The sequence below is a fragment of the Dermacentor andersoni genome, chromosome 2 (assembly GCF_023375885.2).
Source record: "Dermacentor andersoni chromosome 2, qqDerAnde1_hic_scaffold, whole genome shotgun sequence".
Lineage (NCBI taxonomy): Eukaryota > Metazoa > Arthropoda > Arachnida > Ixodida > Ixodidae > Dermacentor > Dermacentor andersoni.
In genome coordinates this window covers 92,312,878-92,328,924 of record NC_092815.1, presented here as the reverse complement: position 1 = coordinate 92,328,924, position 16,047 = coordinate 92,312,878, and the positions used below count along the sequence as shown (strand labels likewise).

The 16,047-nt window shown below is 45.7% G+C and overlaps 1 long non-coding RNA gene across 1 annotated transcript; it reads left to right on the top strand.

Moving 5' to 3' along the window:
• The first annotated feature begins 3,834 nt into the window (after nt 1-3,834).
• LOC129387667 (uncharacterized) lies at nt 3,835-12,450 on the top strand. Its single transcript, XR_008614859.2, has 3 exons — nt 3,835-5,218; nt 8,928-9,086; nt 12,340-12,450. It is a non-coding gene; the product is annotated as an uncharacterized lncRNA (long non-coding RNA).
• The last annotated feature ends 3,597 nt before the right edge of the window (nt 12,451-16,047 follow it).

The window sequence follows — 16,047 nt, the reverse complement described above, 5'->3', positions numbered from 1 at the left end:
TCGGGAATGGTCCGAGAAGGTCCATCCCGATTTGGGCAAATGGGGTCGTGGGCACTTGGACTGGTTGTAGTAGCCAAGCTGCTTTCATAGGTGATTTCATATGGTGGTTTGCGTCGCTGACATTCGAGGCACGTGCGCACTTAGTGTTTCATATAGGTGGCAAACCTTGGCCAGTAATCGGGCCAAGGATTGGGCCAGTGTTCGTACGTAGCCGAGGTGGCCAGATGTCGGTTCATCGTGGCAGGCTTGCAAGACCTCATGACGGAGGCACGTTGGGACGACAGGTAGGCGGCTGCTTCCGCTTGCAGAGAAGTTCTTGTAAAGAACATCATTACGGAAGCAGAATGATGGCAAGCTTGTAATCCGGCCTTCTAAAAATTCAATAAGCGGAATCAGTTCGCTGTCTTCCCGCTGCTGACGAGCAATCGTGGCTGTGTCTAGAACCCCCATAAAAGCCATGTCTTCGTCATCTCCTGTGACCTCCTGCTCAATCGGTGACCTTGAAAGGCAGTCGGCGTCGGATTGCTTTCGTCCGGACTTGCACACCACTGCCATATCGAATTCTTGAAGCCTTGGGCTCCAACGCGCTAGTCGACCGGACGGATCCTTCAAGTTCAGTCAGCCGGCAAAGTGAGTGATGATCGCTGACAACACTGAAGGAACGGCCATAGAGATACGGGCGAAACTTCATAACTGCCCATACCACCGCAAGGCATTCCTTTTTCTGTTGTTGAGTAATTAGACTCAACACGTGAGAGCATCCTGCTTGCGTATGCAATGACTCTCTCGGCTGAGTCTTGAAACTGCACGAGCACAGTGGCGATATTTACATTGCTAGCGTCCGTATGAATCATGGTAGGAGCGTCCTCGCCAAAGTGAGCCAGTACAGGAGGTGGTTGCAGGGGCTCTCGGAGATCATTAAACGCTGCTTGTTCTTCTTCGCCCCCATACGAAGACAACGTCTTCTCTTGTAAGGTGCGTTAACGGCGAAGCTATATGTGAAAAATTGGCTATAAATATTCGGTCTCTCTATTTATGTGCGTGTGTGTGCGTTTGTGCGCGTGTGTGTGAAATATTGTATATGTCAGTGTTCGTTGTTGTTGATCCCCTTGTAAGTCAGTTCGATCGACGCTAAGCCAATGCTTCGCGAAATAGGCTACTTGGTATCACAATCGCGTTACTTTTAATCTGAGAGTAGCAATTTAACAGATCGCGTATACTCCGTTTCATACCTAGCATGCAACGCTTCAGAAGCTTCCCATGTAGTCCGGCCATATAACACTGGCTCCGCGCGTTTCCCCGTGCAATTGTTCTTGATTTGCAGCGACGCATTCTACTACGTTTATATAGAATTAGGTATATGGCATCATATATTGCACACTTACTTCGCCTATTACAACCGCAGCTTGTGGACGTAATGCCTAGTCAAATCACGTATTGTTTGTGTCCACTGGCGCTTCCTGTATGCGGCGTGCTACGTTTTGGTCGCGGGCGCAAGCCCCGTGCCGTGGCCTCTTGCGCCCGTGACAACTACGACACCTTCCGTGTGTTACATATATAGTCATATTTTGCGGCGTACTAACATTAGACCCTGGTAATCGAATTAAATGACGCATGCCGATATCTTTCTTTCATATGCGACGCAGTAATAGTTTCTTTTTGTTTGGTCGCCAATGTCAGCAGTGAGAAAAAGTCTCTTCAGCCTTCGTATAACATTGCCTGGTGTGTATACGAAACGGGCGCAGTTTGTTGTGGCGTTGAAACAGGAGTCATATGACTAGCCAGTCCCGAGCAAACACGCCTAGTTGTCGGCTCTGCATACTACGTAGACAAACAAAGGTGGTACACACAAGGTAACATTTAACATCACGTCATGACTGTCGTATGCCGTCAACATGGCCGCTAAATATAGTCAATATAAAAATAATTGAACAATAAGATATCGTTAGAAAGCTTTGCTTTCATCGATTCCCACAGTGCGTGGCATCTGCATAATTTTTATAATCCAGGCCTGTATTTAACGAAGCTTGTTTTTCACCTTGATGGTCGACCAGACTCCCGCGGTAATTTTTGACCTCAGGAAGTGGCTCAATGCGTGGTTAAGCTATATGCTACGGGCGAAATATAAAGTTACCTGGTCTACTATAGAAAGGCTTTCCAGCGCCTTCTGCCACTAATGCACGGCTCGTTAAAAGGCTCACCACCACCTGTAGCATACGTTGAGTAATTTGGATAGTGGTACATGAAACCTGTGCCGCGGTGTGCTCAAATAAAACGGAAGGAGTTACAGCGAAATTCTATTGGCTAACGCCGTACTGCAGGAACTCAAACTGCCTCCTCCTAAGGACCGCGTAAAAGCATGCGAGACCATCGGAGGGCACCTGGTGAGTGAACAATGCATGTATTGGCGCCTTGTGGAATATCGCAAATATTAAACGGACACCAAACAGAGAAAAAAAATTGGTGGAGCTATATTAGTAAATTACCCTCGCACTATCCCCCTCCCACAGAAAACCCAGGCCTAGGTGCAAAAGAAGAAAAAAAAAATAATGGTCTTTATTTTCTCTTAGTTATCAAGGTCTGAACAAGAAATTAACGGAAATAAAGTTCTGGAATAAATATTTATCACTGTAAACTAATTGACTGTTTCTCTTCAGTGTCCTTTTAGTGGCGATGTAACTGGACAAGGCGGACAGATGATGAAGAAGACGGCAAAGAGCAGCGCGAGTTGTAATGGCTTTGGGCAGGTTGCACGGTGGAGACCCATATAAAGGAGTGCCTGAGTTGCTGGTATCACCGCGAATCACCCTTGTTTTTGCATTGATATCCAGAGAGAACAAAAGGAACAGAACAGGAGAAGCTGTTCTGCAAATAGTAGTGAGCGAGCTAGCTCTTATGCTGCATTTCCCGCTGGTCCCCGCTGGTCCCCGCTGGTCCCCGCTGGTCCCCGCTGGTCCCCGCTGGTCCCCGCTGGGTCGTTGAAAAATTATTCTTTTTCTAATGCATGACGTGCACTTCCTCTTAATACGGGCACTGTTCCCCATAGGTCGGGGTGCGACAAGGACACTTAATGTTACTGCATATGGCTGCCTTTATGGTGCCAGAGGGTCGCAGCTGTTTTTCATACGCCGCTTGCACCCCCATTCGTCAAATGTTGCCACGTGGTTCGAAATGCAACCATGCAGCGCAGGTTGCGCAGATATACAAGGCACACATATACAAAGCACTTGGCGTTGGCGGCGCCACTGCGTCACCACAATTTGGCGCTTTCTTTCATCACCAACGTCCGGATCACTGCTGCCGAAATTATTGTTTTTTATTTTTTGTACATACATTGCATTACAAACAGCTTTTTTTGTCTTATTTGGAAATTGTTTAGGCTTGCTGGTTGGCATGCGCTTCGACAGATGACAACCACACTAATGATCCAGCGCTACGCGATGTCTAAGCACACACAAAGAGATGTTCCTATTCGTTCAAAAGAAATTGAACAACTACCATAGCTCACACGTGCAAGTTTGTAATAAAGTGACCCGCGATTGCACCTGATAAAGCGGGTAGACAATGGGGTAGTGCGCGTAGACCATGATCGTTTATGCCGCGACGAGCTTGGCTTCTGCGAACCTGACGTGCGGCTCTCTGTCAAAATTTTGGTTCATTTTGCGTGCAAGATGGTGAGTAGGAAGGATGAGTAGGAATGATGAGTAAGATGATGAGTAGAAATGATGAGTAGGCATGATGAGCAGGGATGACGAGTGGACATGATGAATAAGAATGATGGGTAGTAATGATGAGCAGACAAACTTTACGACCTCGTGCGATTGCGCTGTGCAGCTGGGCAAGGAGGTTGACTGTCGCAACCACATCCGCGTGGTGCAGCCGATAGGTGACGGACGCACGCTCTACATTTGCGGGACCAACGCCAGGGCGCCCACGGATTGGCAAGTCATGGTGTGTGATTGGGCGCTATCTCTTCTTTATTTAATTGCAGTTTATTGGTTGTCTTTCTTTCGCCCCCTCTATTCTCAGTCGAAGTTTTTCTCCTCTGGTAAAAAGAAAGAAGCAAATAGCAAATACGCCTGATGCTGTCTCGGCTATCGAAGGTGGCAGCGGCTCAAATCTGTACGGTGTACAGACTTAAGTGGCAGCACTAGACTTTTCTATGATATTGTTACGGAGCAGTGGGGCATACATAGTGCGACTATGAACAAAGACAACGATTTGTCGAGAAGAAAGGGTGGCTGGTTTGGGCAGCCATCTTGCGCATGCAGTGTTGCTGCAACTTGTATATACATGTAAATACACCTACGCGTCACTAATTCTGCCCCGTAGCATTTTGGTGGAAGTGCGAGGTAGAATTAGTGAAGCGTAAGTGTATTCACTAATTCTGCCCCGTAGCAATATGAACGTTACTATACAAGGTCGTTTGAGTGTGAGCAAAAAAAAAAAAAGGAAAAAGACAAAGAAATATAAAACATCAAAATCTGAACAATGACAACAAGCAGCACTCTCGCAACTAACACATCGAAAACAAAACGTTTCATAGACTCCTGGGGGCAGCCAGAATGAGGTATACAACGTCTACAGTTATGCGAGAAGCCTTCACAACGTCTTCGCACTAAGTTTACAAAACTCATATGCGGAGAAGTGTAGGAGAAAGATTTGCTGAGCATATAAAAACTCTCCGAGATCGGGCTTTGACAACTAGATATATGAACGCCCTTCTCGCACGCTGCGCCGTGCAGCCACTCGGCTGCATCTTTTGAACATAATGTCTATTGACGTCTTTGCTCGCTGGTATACAGCTCAACATTATCCAAAGCGCACGGTCGTAATTGGTGCAGCGTTTACCAAATGTAAGTTGGCTTATCATTGCTGTCGTGACACTGTCGGTGATGTGTATGCCAGCCGCCGTTCAGATGGCATGAGTGAGCCGTTTCAATTGCACAGTTGCTAGCAAAGAAAAGAAAGAAGAAAGATGAAAAAAAGAAGAGAAGTTAAGAAGCGTAGGCGCAACAGATGAAGACAAGATGGGCCCTCATTTGGCAAGTTTTCTCTTGTGTGACATGATCACCTTTACATTGTTACGCGCAGGCCAAAGATTTGACGCTGGTTCCAGTGGTTCAGCAGAAGGCTATCTTTCAAAGCAACGAGACTGGAAAGGCGGAAGGACGCTGCTCCTACTTCGTCTCCCAGGAAACTTCGTCGCTCTGGCTTGGTACGTAGCATTCTACCGTTTATTCAAAAACCAGCCCGCCTACCAGCGGGACGCTTCGGGAGATCCCCGTACAGAAATTAATTCTCATCAACATGACTATAGAGCAGTGGACGACTTGGAATAACTTCACAATGTAGAGTGCTCTTGTAAGAGCCACGAGGGAGGTAGCGGCCAAATACTGCACCAGGGAGGACAATTTCTGTTCTGGTGAGGGGGAATGTCTTTGATGAAGCTTAGTGGGCCTTCGTAATTTGGTTGCACCTGGACTAGTAAGTCCCACTAGCTCTCGAAATTCTTTCTTTTCTTTATTGCCAGTATCAGATGTCACTGCAAGCCTGAAAAATGTGGTGGCCTGGACGAGGATCCGAACCTGGGGCCTTCGGATTAGAAGCACGGTGTTTTACCTTTACTTCACGCCTCCAAAGACAGGGGTAATTGGAGATCGCTGGGAGTAGCCTTCGTCCTGGCTGTCGACATAAGAAAAGGCTGACAATGGTGATGATGATGCACAGTGCTAATAATGAGAAGCATACTTTGGCTGATGAGAGGCACTTTACGTAAGCTAGGTTTCTGTTTCACCTCGCTTCATCAAGAAAGGAAATTCTAATGTTCTAAGAGCGGGATCTGAGAGTGTCCTGAAAGTGGAGGGCTAGTGGATCCCGATGCTCTCAACGTTGTGCCACGATCGCACGCGTGTTTCTTTCGTGCCAACGACAACTAGCTCTCTGTGAGACGAATGACGCGTGCGTGACGTCACATACCAGGGGCTATAGAGCGCTTGTGTGAGTAATAGTATCCAATCGGCCACAGACTCATACCCCTCTGTTTGCATTGCGTCATTGGCTGGAGGTGTCAGTTTCTCCAATTCACGCCTCGTGGCAGCTAATGCTTTGAGACAGACAGTCTATTATACAGCACCGTCTTCTGGATCGGCTCGGGTCGTAACGAAATTGTAACATTTCTTGGTGGAATGAAACAAACAAAGAAAAACCCACTTACCGCCGTCGTCGTCATACTATCGTCGTCGTCTTTGTTCGGTCGCTGCAACACGCTCGCGACAAGCACTACTGCTTGCTTTACGCAAACACATAGGTCCATCTGGCAACTTTTCGAAGAACCACAAACGTTGATGGATAGCCAGATACATGCAAAATGCTTCGCATAGCATTGATTTCCTCAGCACGTAGGATCTGCCTTGTTCTTTATGATGCAGATAGGGCAACTATGTCGTCCCTATATTCTTCCTTTCTGCAATTTCTTTTTATTTTTTTTATTTGCTCTGTACATTTTGATCATTGTTCTCACGTGCGGACAAATGTCCTTGCCGCACTCGTGAATTCGCGTGACCTCCATATTTCGCGATAGCCATCATGAAAACGTCATTGTTGAGAGAAAAAATAGCGTGATCTTAAAGACGTTGGTGGCGACACACTTTCAGAGCGGCTACACGTGCGTTTGGCGAAACACGGCCGGAACACGCAATCCTGCTACCTTGCTCCGGCGACGACGAACGCGGATGCAAGTGCAGATGAAGCATGAGTTTGCTGTCGTCGACGCTTTGGTGGTTCACGTGACCTCCGTAACGTCCGGTACTCAACATTAGCGCCATTCAAAGCTTATTGGCCCCTGCTGGCGGGAATATTGAAACGAGCACCTGTGCGGTCAAAAATTTCGCGATATTTCATTAGTGCGGACACAGTCCTCCGCATGTTGTGTTATTATATTATGTTATGCTACGTTATGTTATATTAGGTTATTATGGACCCCTCGATGCTGTGTATTAATGGTAAAAAAATCGTCACCCGAGAATTTGGTGTCTGCACTCCTCTAAAAATGAACCACAACTCTATCCGTAATTATGCTTCTACAAGTGGATAGACCCGAAATCCCTTTTGAATAAATTATACTGCTTTGGCTCCACAGCTTGTGAAAAAAGCGTGTGCAGGTTAAACGTCCTGACGACGATAGATGCTCAGTACGTGAAAAAGTTTGTGCAGTACAGGCACTGGCGTCGGGCGCTGCCTGAACCGCCTACTTCACTTACGGGCCTTGATGACTTGTTTTATCGACAAAAAAAGTCACAGGCGGTTGCAATATTCACTAATGCGAATTTGGAGCGCGGCTGTTTAGGTCGCCTTCTACATGACTCGTCGAAGGTTCCAGTGTAATCGGTGGTGCCCGTGTGGCTTCCAGGAAGTACGGAGCAATTCGCGTCGCGCATACAATCTGGTTACAAAAATCGCAAACCATGACAATCGAAACAAGCGCGAACGATACCAAGCCATGCAAACCAAAACATGTGCGAGCGAGAGTTGTCGCGAGTGGACGATAGTACGAAACGAGTGGACGGGCGGGTCGGCACGACCACCAGCTTCCCGCGCGCACATCGCTGAAGGGGCCGCTCTCACTGGTCTCTGCCGCTCGCGGCTCGCGTCTTTCATCTCCCGCTCCGCGTTCGCTCTTTCATCTTTTTCGCTCATCTTTTTCTCTCTTTCATCTTTCATCGTTCGCTAGGTTGCACCGCCGACGCTCACCGCTAGAACGGGCAACTAAGAGCTGCGCTCTAAAATTTATTTGCCTGGTTTGCTTGCCTGGTTTTAACGATTGTACTCTATACAGTCTTTTTTTAAAGTGGCGATGAAGAAAGAAGAAACGTGGAGTGACCGAGAGGTAACACTTCAGTATGGCCATCTGTAGTTCCGCAGTTAAAGCCAAGCGGGGGTGCTACGTGGCTATTTTTTTATTCTCTTCTTTTTTTTTTATAAACGCCTTGGAAAGCACTTTGGAATACTTCGGTGGACATTCAAAAGACTAGGCTAGTGATAGCATAACAAATATCACTGTGAGAAAGAAAACGTAATGTGCATTCCGGCAGAACACCCATCGCGGGAAAGGATTCAATTCCGAAAGAGTCCCGCTTTCATATAGGTGTATTAGTTCACCAGACACCCATTCCAAACATTCTTAAAAATGTGCACCCTTTGGGGCTTATCTTGTCCCACAACGACGATCGTCATCTATCTTGCCCGCCTTTCCTTTCTTCAACACTGCGCGCCCGGTATTTCCAGGTCACGAACGGCATGCGCGTTATCAGCGTGACATGGCCTCCTTGCCAGGAAAGTAGCGAGTGCACAGTTTTCAAAGAAGGAAACGCAAGCAAGGCAGGTGTGATTATTGTTGTGCGAAAAGACAAGCCTCAAATGGGGCAATCTCTTTTAAGAGTCAGAGATGTAACCGGGCAGTTCAAGACAGAAGAAAACACCCTTAATGGTGCAAGTTATCGTTGTGTGCAGTTTGTGCCATGACTGCAGCACCGTTACTCTTAAGCTGAAGAAAGAAATATATATATTTGCTATATGCGACTGCTAGCTCTAACTACACCTGAAATGAGAGAAGCCGTAGTAGAAAATTGCGTGTTAATCCTGTCCACCTGGTGCGGAGCGATACAATTGACGGGACGGTTTGACAGTAAGAGCTACGAAGGTTTAGTCCATGCAGTTATTGTGTTGTCTGCTTTCTTGTCGTTATGTTTACTTGCCAGAAAAATTCGCCAAATAGAAAAACTCCTCTTCCCCCGTTCAAAACGACTCAAACCTTCCCCTTGATTTAGGGCGTGGTTGTTAGCCATAGAACAAACCCAGCACCCTCACGGGCGCAAAATTATTCTACTCAGTAGTGATGAGCTACTTTTCCGATTTCTTGGCCGCAGACGACGCTCCCGAACCTGGCGCTTCGAGCGTAGTGAGCACATGGCCGCTGTCTGGCAACAAGCACGCCTTCTACCGCGCGCCGATCGCAAAGGAGAAATCAGATTTGCCGCGCTACCCGCACCTGCTGACCGACACCACCAGCACCGCCGTTCTTATTGGTGAGCGATGGCCTGGTCACCCGCCGTGGTTGCTCAGTGGCTATGGTGTGGGGCTGCTGAGCACGAGGTCGCAGGATCGAATCCCGGCCACGGCGGCCGCATTTCGATGGAGGAGAAATGCGAAAACACCCGTGTACTTAGATTTAGGTGCACGTTAAAGAACCCCAGATGGTCGAAATTTCCGGAGTCCTCCACTACGGCTTGCCTCGTAATCAGAAAGTGGTTTTCGCACGTAAAACCCCCTATAATGTAATTAATGGCCTGGTCTACGAAAAAAGTATTTACGTGAAATTTTAAAGCGGAGCTTTCTTTGCCTACCATCCCACAGTGGAACCGGGGTCAGTGGGCCGGTCTGCGCTTTGTTGGTCAGGTTCTAAACGAATAGATTCACCCTAAGGAAAAGAGAGAGAGAACGGGGGTATGTGCACATACACAGAAAGGGTATCAGGCTGCCAACGAGCTCTATGATATGATTATGTGATGATGACAATTTGCGGGCTATCACACATACTTCCAGCGGGGGATTGAGGATTTGTTGGGTTGATGATGACCCGCACATTTAACATGAATAGGAAGAAACAAATGAATACACGCGAAAATCAGATTTGTCACATTGCGTATCATAGGTGCGTGAGAGCAGCTACGTGCGCCAGTTTTCTATTGCCAAATGCGCAGGAACGAATTGGGCAAATTTATAACAATTCATTGAGCGCTTCACGAAAGCGTCGCTTCACATAGATTCGAACATGTGCATTGGGTCTGCATAATTTCTTTTGCTTTTCATACTTTCTTTTGCTTTAGGTGGAGGAGCTTTACCTCCAAACACTAGAAAAAATACGGACAAGCCTCGGAGCCCCCTAGCAATTTGCGGTAACTTTTCTATGCACCACAGGTCGAATACACCAAGTTTTTTGCTTGTAGTTGTTGTTGGCCATTGGCTGGCCACTTTCGCTAATATTAAGTCCAGCAGCGGGATTGGTTCGAACTTGCTCTTAGGAACAGTACTAGCGTGCATGATCTTTTTTGTGAATTCAGTTTCAGCGTCTATATACACAAAGTCTTGTTACCTTACTCTTTCTCTCTCTCTCTCTCTCTCTCTCTTACGTTACAATTGCTCGTAAGAGCAAATTGCAGGAAATCCTAATGCAGGACTTTCTTATACTTTATTATTTATTATTATTAAGGACTTTCTTATAAGCGTTGGCAGCCAGCCGATGACCAAGAGCATTAACGAACTAGGAACTTCGAGAATTGAAATAAATTATATTATGGGGTTTTACGTGCCAAAACCACAATCTGATTATGAGGCACGTCATAGTGGGGGACTCTGGAAATGTGGACCAGCTGGGGTTCTTTAATGTGCACATAAATCTAAGCACGCCTTCCAGAATTTGGACATGTGGTTTTGGTCTTGTATCCCACGAGGTGTTGTGTCAAGAGGTCGTGATGCAGCACGTGGTCACAAGGAAGCAGAACGCTGTGACGTTTTGGCACTCCCTATGTGGATACGCTTAGTCGTTGGCCATGCTGCTATATCGAGCTGCGTAATCGGGAAATTGCTCAGCGCTGAATGCGAATATTAAAGAGACACCAAAGAAAAAGAATGAAACAGTTTGAACGAATACAGTATTCTTTGAAAATGCTATTTCCCCTAATTTCTTAGTAACAGCTTGATTATTGTAAGAGAAAATGATATTAAAGTTATATTATTTGTTTTTTTTTATTTGGCACTGAAACTCCATCATCGATACGTCAGTGGTACGTTACGAATTTTGAAGCTTCTTTCACGCATTTGGGCCATTCTGGCGCAGTAAAAGATTTATGCGATCACGGCTGGCTGTTGAGGAAAGGCGGAGTCTCCACCCGAATTTTCTTTTTTTTTGCGCCTTTTCTGGCGTACCATGCCTCTTCCCACGGTAAGAGTGGCTATATTGGTATTGTAGAATAGTAGTTCAATAACACAGCTCGAATTGTGTTTTCTTCCCCTTTAGTATCCCTGTAAGGCGAAGCTATAACTGCATATTACCTGTCGATTGGCATGGACCATCTTTTCCAGGTTGATTTCTCGCCTGACAGCCCCACTTGAGGCAGGCACCAGAAAACAACCTTAATTGTACATAGCACTACATGTTGACCGACAAATTGTTGTGCATGTTAGCGCGCCTCTAATCTGCATAATCAAACAAAATATCTTGACGACGCCGGCTCAAAAGTATCTCTAATGCGCATGTAATTCTAATCAAATAGCGCATTGTATTCGAAGTTATTTGATATTATGAAATTACTTTTATTTGGGCTGCCGCCTTTTTGGCTAACTGGGTATGGGGTGGTAGATGCTCCGGCTTGTACTATAGCACGATCTTCCGACCCTCAAAATATTGCCAGTAATTGCACTACTGTGTTCGCCGTAATAAATCGACAAATCACGACATAAACCTCCACATATAATATCGGCTATAGTACAGCACACTGGCTTAATAAAGCAGAAAGTTGTGTTTTACATACAAAAAAATTCATCTCTTCGCGAGAGAATATGGGAGCAAATTGTGATGTCAGGAATATAAGCGAACGTGTCCGGCCAACGAAGAACATCACAGACGAACAAAAGGTGTTGCGAATTCAGCCCAAGCTTTCTACGAAGCTCCGGCATTACATTACAATTAAATTAAATTCTGAGGCCTTACGTGCCAGGGCCACGCCCTAAACTGATGAAATGCATCATATTGAGCATTGGATCTGATATAATAAAGACGTCTGATCTACCACATTCAATAACGCTGCGGCACGAAAATTCGACTACGGTACAGCTGACATCATTATAGGTACCGAGCATCTCATCTACTTGTGAAGCAAGGGTTGAGCCTACGCGTTATTTAAAACACGAACTGCGCGTCGAAAACGACAAAGCGAAGCGATATTGATGATTATAGCGAAATACACATGACGAAGTTTAGGTATGTAATATATATATATATATTCATGAGGTTCAGTGATTCGCTGTTATTTGGATCGCTGTCACTGCGAACCAATCAACTTTTAGCGCGCTTGCCACTTATAGAACATTTTCATTTCCCTATGACATGAGTGGTCGACCCAGCCCGTTTATGTCCATATCTTCACGATTTCACGATGAGTCAATGCTTGCCCTTTGATTCATAGGCGGAGCACTTCCGCGGAGAAATGAGACGGCATGCAGTTGAGCATCGGCAGTTCATAGCGTGTCGCCCCCAACCCGAAGCTCTGTCGATCGCAGACCCGCACTCGGTGGGTGCCGTCGCGTGGGGCAGGTACGCCTATTTCGTGTTCCGGGAGACTGCCCTCGAGACCAAGGTGTGCGGTCAACGGGTCGCCTCCACTGTGGGTCGCGTCTGCAAGGTGAGCAAACGAGCCTCTCGGTCCGGTTCCATGAAATGATGGAAGCACAGGAAACACGTTTCGGGGGTCATTGTTCTATTTATTTTCATTTATCAATACTTGAAATATCCCTCGGTTCGGGCACTACATGAGGCAGTGAGCATAACATGGCGACTGGTGAGTCATTATGGGTACTTTGGGAAATGGGCACCTTCGATGGCTTTCCTGAGACGAAGTGTATCAATAACAAGCACAACGTCGGTGAGTGAATGATTCCACTCTTTGGCCGCCAGCAAAAAGAAGGAGTGCTGAAATACCGCTGTACGGGCGTGAAGCGTGTATGCAGCATATGGGTGGCTATTACGTGAGGTCCGGTAATGTGGTCTCGTGAATTGCAAGTCCGGGGAGAATTAGGGGTAAAATTTGTAAAAAAAGACAAAGCCCATATATATTCGGTAGGTGGCGGGGGGGGGGGGGGGGGGGCAGAATGTTAAACTGAACATGTGCTCTGATACAGAAATGCTACTTTTTAGGACTAATCATACCTAACAAAACGAGTGACTCAGGCACGAATGTACTCGATAGTTTTCATTTGGTTGACTTGTGCATCAAAAATGACGGAAGTATATTCTAATTTATGGCGAAATAAGGTTTCACAAGCTAACAATTTTGTAGAAGGATAGATATATGTACGGCGCATTCATAGTCTACAGCGAATGTACCCAAGAAGATGGTTGGCGGTGTTTGTAATTTGTTCATTGTGATAAATCCAGGCTACATCATGGGTAAAATGAACGCCTAGGTACTTATAGGTATGTACCAATAGTAGCTACAGATTGGTTGTTAGAGAAATACGTATAGTTGCGACGACGGTGGAAGTGTATTACCTATGTTTTGGTACGCAAGAATTTTGGACATTGCCCCTGCGGCCATCTGTTAAAGTTTACCGCAACGACCAAACATAACTCAATGGGCAGCACTTTCAAAAACGATAGTTCTGAAGGCCACCCGCATTTCAACAACTTTCAGTTGGTAACGTCGAGAGGGTATGTCCTTTTATTAACACGAGTATTTGCGGCACTTATTCGTAACTTTCTTTCTCCGTTATATCCGTGGTTTAATCCTGACGAAAATGTATTTAACGCAGCAAAGATGTTGGGCAGGTGAGCCAAGGCTATGCATGTGAGCCGACCTTTTGTGGAGTTATGAGAGAGCGAATGTAAATGCTAAATGGAGACGTGAAGTTAAATTATCTGGTGGCCTCGTATAATAATCCCGACACACCCGCTGAAACGGCCACTCGAGTTTCTCTCAAAGAAACTGCGGGACAAAGGTCTGATGATGGAGAGAAAAGAAAAGCGGATAGTACAAACAGACAATTATCGGCTAAACCCAAATGTAGTACAAAAGTACCACAGTTTCGCTATAAGGGCGAAGCAATGAATGCGATAGCAACATGTTAGAATATTGCACGAAGTGTAAGACTCGTAGCTCAAGTGGCAGTACGAATTTCAATTCATACTGCCACTACAGCTGGCGTAAGCCGAATAAGTACAAACAAGCTGTTGTGTTCGGGGTCCTCTGTTTGAATCCTGCCATTGGACAAATTTATTTATGTTAATTATTAAATTCAACGTCTTTCTAAGCGGTTTTATCGCGACTTCTTAGGTACCGGGTATGTTTCAAAACTTTTTCCCGTGCCGATTCCGGAGGTAGTGCAGAGCCGCGCCAATAAAATTACATAATTTTCAGTTTTGATCTGTGTTATTGTTTCGCACATTTAATATTTAGGTCTGGGAAGGTTTAGGATAAAGGACATGCGTTGTCGGTGTCGTGTTTCATGACATTTGTTTGTAGGCTACCATTTTCAAAAATCTGAGGTATAATTGTGGGAAGAGTATGAGACCTGCTATGAACGAGAGGAAAGGGGGATAACCAAGAGGCCCGACTATTATTAATTATATCAGAAGAAGCCAGCAACAAACAAAGACATCAAGCACAACATAATGGGAATTACTTGTACTTACTAATTGAACTTAAGAAATGATAAATTAGTGGCAATGAAAGTAGATGAAAAAACAGCTTACCGCAGGTGGTGAACGATCCCACGTCTACGCATTACGCGTGCGATGCTCTAACCAACTGAGCTAAAATCGGGCCCCTCGGTTAACCCCCTCTCTTCTCGTTTATTACATAACAAGGCCCTCGAATCCGGCAACACTGATGCCTTCAGGTAGCATGTGCGGGTTTATTGACCAGTTGCCTTCACCCAAAAAGATCACGTACTCGTGATGTCTGCGGCAGAAAAGAATGTTCCACATCCACCGCCAGGGTTTGTGAGTGGTGGCTCTGACTAACACTCCCATGGTTAGTTCTAGTAGTAAAAACATAAATGCCCAAGATAGTTGATGGGGAAACGGCGCCACGGTAGCTCAATTGGTTAGAGCATCGCACGCGTAATGCGAAGACATGGGATCGTTCCTCACCTGCGGAAAGCTGTTTTTTCATCCACTTTCACTGCCATTAATTTATCATTTGTTTAATTCAATTAGTAAGTACAAGTAATTCCCCTTATGTTGTCCTGGATGTTCTTGTTTGCTGGCTTCTTATGATAAGACCTGCTATGAGTAACTTTAGTAATAGAAAGGTGTGGCAGCATATATCGCATGTAATGCAACATGTCATGCCATATAGCGTACTTATACCTAAATATATACGGAACCTCACGCCGACGACGATGGCAAAAATTCGTTTGGATTGTCCATATAATAGCTTTCGCAATAAAATTTTGTTCAGTAATTTCAGTGCGCATTCGCGAATCTCTGTTTGCCAGCTCTTCGTGCTCGTATGGTGATTTCTGTATCGAGTGCGGGCAGTGCACTAGACCCACAATTACACTTGAGTAAAAAGTATGAAAAACAAATAAAGCTACACTGTAGTACCGAAAAACGGAGCAGCTTGCGATAGAGGTAGCTTTTTCATTGTTTTAATGGGTAACGTGATATCGTTATATTTTACTGGCGTGAAATTCGGCAAAAGCTTTGCTTGTTTCTCGTTTTATTGATAAAATTTGCCTCTTTCGAGTTCTGATTCATTCGCTTTTTGTATGCTTGATCCATTGATTCTTGGTTCAGGACTAGCCAGCATGTTGGCTCACTGGACGCATCGTTTTGCTGCTAAGCACAAAGTCGCCAGTTCGATTTCGGCCGCCCGACGCTTCCCGAGTGGCGCAGGTTGCAATAACGCTGGCACACGTACACTTGAGCACACAATTAATTATTGTAAATGGGTTTAGTAAATCTGGACTCATTCAGGCAGTGCGGTGTTTCTGAAGTTGCTGCCCTGATACGTTAGAATAATTTTTTTTTAATGTTTGGGAACACTTTTCTCGTTATTGAAGCCCGATGGGCTTCTAATTGTCTTCGTCGCGTACTTTCGAAAGTTGTGCGGGACGGCGTTCTCACACGATAACTGCGGTGCGCGAAAAGAGAAGGTAACAAGAATAAGGAGTCGAAGAACAGTATACCGGAGAAAAGAAGCGCAGATGAGGGTGAGGCGATTGACGGGCACCTGATTGGTGGTCACGGGTCGTAGCGGCAAGAGCTCA